The sequence below is a fragment of the Nicotiana sylvestris genome, chromosome 3 (assembly GCF_000393655.2).
Source record: "Nicotiana sylvestris chromosome 3, ASM39365v2, whole genome shotgun sequence".
Classification (NCBI taxonomy): Eukaryota; Viridiplantae; Streptophyta; class Magnoliopsida; order Solanales; family Solanaceae; genus Nicotiana; species Nicotiana sylvestris.
Window position 1 is genome coordinate 40,996,233 of NC_091059.1, and position 6,000 is coordinate 41,002,232.

Genomic DNA, 6,000 nt, shown 5'->3' on the forward strand with positions numbered 1-6,000 from the left:
AAGTCCAATCATACTAATTTCACTCAAATCCGACTCTGAATCGATGTTCCGAACTCAAAAAGTCACTTTAGGAAAGTTTAGACAAAACCTCCCAATTTCTCTTTCAAATTTATAATCCAAATGCCAAAATCGAAAATAGATTCATGAAATATAATCAAGAGCGAGTCAAGAATGCTTACCCGAATCCATGTGGTGAAATTCCTCTCCAAAGTCACCCAAAACCGAGCTCCAAATCTCAAAATGTGATAAAAAGAACCAAAACCTTGATATTGTCACGACCCAGAATTTCTACCGTCGGGACCGTGATGGCGCCTACATGTCACTTACTAGGCAAGCCAAGTTAGAACAATTTATCCATTTTTCAACAGTTTAAATTAAATAATGAGAAAGAACTGAAATAACTGTAATAATCCAAAGTGAAGTACGGAAGTTATAACAACTAAAGTATCTGATACAACCATGGACCCGGTGTCACAAGTGCACGGGCTACTAGAATAGTACAAATAAGAGTCTAAAATAAACATAAAGCTATGTGAAGGAAAATACACAAAAAAAAGAAAGGGGACTCTAGGAGCTGCGAACCCTGAGCAGATGTACCTCAAGTCTCCACAAACTGGCCAATCTGAGCACGCTAATAACCGCCGTTGGGATCGACTCCAAAGTCTGCACAAGAAATGCAGAGTGTAGTATGAGTACAACCGACTTCATGTACTCTGTAAGTGCCAAGCCTAATCTAGACGAAGTAGTGATGAGGCTAAGGAAGGTCACTTACACTACAACCTGTACGCAGTATATAGTAAAATAGGAGAAAGAAATACGGAACGAAATAAGATAGTTAACTGAAGACAAGTAGCTAAATTTTCAAAGGAAACCAGTACCGATCCGAATTACCAATCCTTAAAGTTCCGTATGAAGGATACAGAGCACCACCATAGTATAAAGATATAGAAGCACATAGGTTGTTACAGTGCGGAACCCGATCTCACCGTACATCACAATCCTCCCTTATTCCACCGTAATAATATCACAATCATAACAAATAATATATATGTTGCAGCGCGCAACCTGATCTCACCATATAGCAAAAATCAGTATCATAATTCACCCTTATTTCACCGTATCAACCCACCCTTATTTCACATGTTGCGGCATGTAACCCGATCCCTCCATATCAATACAAAATATTCAATAAGCACAGTCAAATCAATAACTCAAATCACAAGAACCTATACGATCAATGAATACAAAGCTGAATCAGAAAGGAAACCTTGTACAACATGAAAATTCACATATGTAATACTACACCGCAGGAAAAGTACAATAAATGAAAATTAGAAGGTGCAAGTAAGTCAATTAAGGAAAATAGCAGCGAGTCATGAAAGCATAAAAGGGATCTAACATTGCTAACAGGAGAATCAGTGATTGACATAAAGCAAATAAGCATGGAAAGCATTTAAAGCATATAAAAGTTAAAACAGAGAAGGAGATAATTAAGGAAAAGCGGAAAATCAGGGAAAACAAGTAATTCGGTGGCGTATAAGCACTCGTCTTCTCGCATATACGCTACAACATATGAAATTCACATAGTACATAGTCCAAGGGTTCCTAGTTCCCTCAAATCAAGGTTAAACTCAACACTTACCTCATTCCGCAGTCAACTCAGAGCTCTGCCAGGGGCTTTCCCCTAGAATCTACCTCCAAACCACTCGTATATAACCACAATTGACTCAATAATATCAAATATTGCTAATGCATAAATTTAGAATTCCCACACTTTTCTTCAAAAATCCAAAAATTGAACTTCGGTTCGGTTGGTCCAAACACGAAATTCAGACCAAAACGTGATTACCCATTCACCCCCGAGCCCAGTAATGCAATTTGTTTCGAAATCTGACCTCAATTTGAGGTCTAAATTCCAATTTTACAAAAATCCCTTATTCTACCCAAACCCCAATTTCTACCATGAAAATCCTAGATTTTAGGTTGAAATCTTATGAAATGTAACAAAATATTGAAAGAAAATAGGTTAGAATCACTTACCAATGAATTGGGAAAGAAACGTTCTTGGAAAAATTTGCCTTTAGGGTTTCTAGGTTTGAAACTTTGAAGAATGTGAGAAAATCCCGTCAAGTTCAGATTTTGATTAGGTGCAGGTGTCGCAATTGCGACCTGGGTTTGCAATTGCAAACCCGCAAATGCGGATAAATCTTCGCAAATGCGAAGATTGAACATTCATGTTGCCTTCGCAAATGCGAACAAAATGTTTGCAAACGCGAACCTGAAGGGATCGCAATTGCGACCTCAAATATCGCAAATGCGAAAGTTCACCCCCAGCCCCCTGCATGCAAATGCGAAGTTTTCTTCGCAAATGCGAGGTTCACATTTGCGAGCCAGGCCTCGCAATTGCGAAGTCTACAGACCTGATGCACCAGCATTCCATTTAAGTTCAACTTACTCCGTAGTCTATCTGAAACTCACCTGAGCCCTCGGGGCTCCAAGCAAAACATGCATACAAGTCCAAAAACATCATACAAACTTGCTCGGGCGATAAAATTGCCAAAATAACTCCTAGAACTATGAATCAGACACCAAATCAAATGATATTTTCAAGAAAACTTATGAATTCTATATTAACAACCAGACGTCCGAATCATATCAAACTAACCCTGTTTCTCACCAAATTTGACAGACAAGTTATAAATATAGTAGTGGATCTATATCCGGTTCTGGACAAAAATACAACCTCGGTATCAACAAAGTCAAACCTTTGTCAAACTTTTAGATTCATTAAGCCTCTAAACTTCAATTTTTCAACAAAATACGATGACTCGAGATAGGAACTTCCAAATTCAATTTTGGGCATACGCCCAAGTCACAAATCACGATACAAACCCCCAGAGAGCGTCAAAGCACAGATCCGACTCCATTTGCTCAAAACATTGACTGAAGTCAAATCAAATGGATTTTTAAGGGAATATTTCATATTTTATCAATTTTTAACATAAAGCTTTTTGGAAAAACACCCGGACTGCGCATGCAATTCGAGGAAGGATTAAAGAAGATATCGGAGGATTTAAAATACAAATTTAAGGTTTAAAACTCTAGATGATCTATCGGTCATCACATTCTCCACCTCTAAAACAACCGTTCATCCTCGAACAAACATAGAAAAGTATATGGCCGGTGAAAAGGTGTGGATATCTACTCCGCATGTCCAAATCGGACTCCTAAGTATCTGTCTCAATCGACTGCCCTCTCAACTACATTCGAACTGAAGGATAACACTTTGATCTTAACTGTCGAACTTCCAGGGCTAGAATAGCCACCGACTCCTCCTAATGCATGGAGAAGAATTTTTAGTCCCGTAGGTATTGATATCACACCAGTGAGTATCCATAATACTCTTAATAAATGGTGGAAGCTCAAGCCTAACAACGAGGTTTATATGATGCTCAACTAACAATTATAGTGAGACCTATGGAACGTTGCTTGGAATTAAATGGTGCTATGTACATCACATAGATATCTTGTGCCTTCAACTTAACTCACAACTATTTGTCAATATGATCAATGGCAAGCTAAATCCCCTATGGCACTTGTACAATGAAGTGGAGCAAATCCAACACAAAATCAGGAAAAAATAAATTCAAGTCCATCACTGTTACAGGGAAGGAAATAAGGTGGCTAATTCACTTGCAAAATATGCCACAACACTATGCCAAAATGAAGTCTATCTCCAAGAGAATGAATTACCTAGGGAAGCTAAAGGAGCACTTAAAATGGACAAATTGGGACTCCCTTCCTTCATGATAAGGGCAAGAAAATACTCCGGGTGGTACTTTGATCCTCCTTGAACATCTTTCATCTTTTCTTCGAGGCATGTTTTGATTCACCAAATAGTCATGCCTTTTGTTTCAGCACTGCCAACACTCCTATAAGGAGTTGGTTTTGCTAAATTTTTTGTCTAATATTGGTTATGCTCCAACATTATTCCTAGTTGGTTTAAATTAACTAGGATCTATGGAAGTTAGGTTTTATGCCCCCATCCTTGTTGTACTAATTTTCCTTTGAGTTATTAATATACAAGGTAGCATCCTAGTCCAAACCCCCACCACCACAGGAGCTGAAATCCTAGGTGAATGGATTGAATTAAAAAAAATTAAAAGAAAAAGTTCGGTCATAGTCTAATAGTCCACTAGAATCATGATTTTTCTAGTGCACGCCCACACGCTCGTCACCTAGCACGTGCGTCACTTTAATACATCTCTTATAACATAGTTCCCAGGGTTAGATACACTTATATCCAAGTTTGGATATGTTACTAACCTCGAACAAGCCAAATCCAATGTCGAGCAAACCAAACAATACTCTAGAATTGCCATCCTATGCATAACAACCTCTGAACGGCTCAAAATTAACAGAAAGAAACTCAAATACATCAAATAATGCCTACAAAAACAGTCCCAAATAAAAAGGTCTATTCTTTACACATTTATTCGAAGTCAACTAAAAATTCAAATCTGGGCCCACAACTCGGAACCTGTCAAAACTCACAAAATTCGATAACCCATTCAATTACAAGTCCAATCATACTAATTTCACTCAAATCCGACTCTGAATCGGTGTTCAAAACTCAAAAATTCACTTTAGGAAAGTTTAGACAAAACCTCCCAATTTCTCTTTCAAATTCATAATCCAAATGCCAAAATCGAAAATAGATTCATGAAATATAATCAAGAGCGAGTCAAGAATGCTTACCCCAATCCATGTGGTGAAATTCCTCTCCAAAGTCACCCAAAACCGAGCTCCAAATCTCAAAATGTGATAAAAAGAACCAAAACCTTGATATTGTCACGACCCGGAATTTCCATCGTCGGGACCGTGATGGCGCCTACATTTCACTTGCTAGGCAAGACAAGTTAGAACAATTTATCCATTTTTCAACAGTTTAAATTAAATAATGAGAAAGAACTAAAAGAACTGTAATAATCCAAAGTGAAGTATGGAAGTTATAACAACTAAAGTATCTGATACAACCATAGACCCGATGTCACAAGTGCACGAGATACTAGAATAGTACAAATAACAGTCTAAAATAAACATAAATCTATGTGAAGGAAAATACACAAAAAAAGAAAGGGGACTCTAGGAGCTGCAAACACTGAGCAACTGTACCTCAAGTCTCCACAAGCTGGCCAATCTGAGCACGCCAATAACCGTCGTTGGGATCGACTCCAAAGTCTGCACAAGAAATGCAGAGTGTAGTATGAGTACATCCGACTTCATGTACTCTGTAAGTGCCGAGCCTAATCTATACGAAGTAGTGATGAGGCTAAGGCAGGTCACTTACACTACAACCTGTACGCAGTATATAGTAAAACAGGAGAAAGAAATACAGAACGAAATAAGATAGTTAACTGAAGACAAGTAGCTAAATTCTCAAAGGAAACCAGTACCAATCTGAATTACCAATCCTTAAAGTTCCGTATGAAGGATACCGAGCACTAACACAGTACAGAGAAATAGAAGCACATAGGTTGTTACAGTGCAGAACCTGTTCTCACCGTACAACACAATCCTCCCTTATTCCACCGTAATAATATAACAATCATAACAAATAATATATATGTTGCGGCGCGCAACCTGATCTCACCATATAGCAAAAATCAGTATCATAATTCACCCTTATTTCACCGTATCAATCCACCCTTATTTCACATGTTGCGGCGTGTAACCCGATCCTACCATATCATTACAAAATATTTAATAAGCACAGTCAAATCAATAACTCAAATCACAAGAACCTATACAATCAATGAATACAAAGCTGAATCAGAAAGGAAACCTTGTACGACATGAAAATTCATATATGTAATACTACACCGCAGGAAAAGTACAATAAATGAAAATTAGAAGGTGCAAGTAAGTCAATTAAGGCTAATAGTAGCGAGTCATGAAAGCAAAAAAGGGATCTAACATTGCTAACAGGAGAATCAGTGA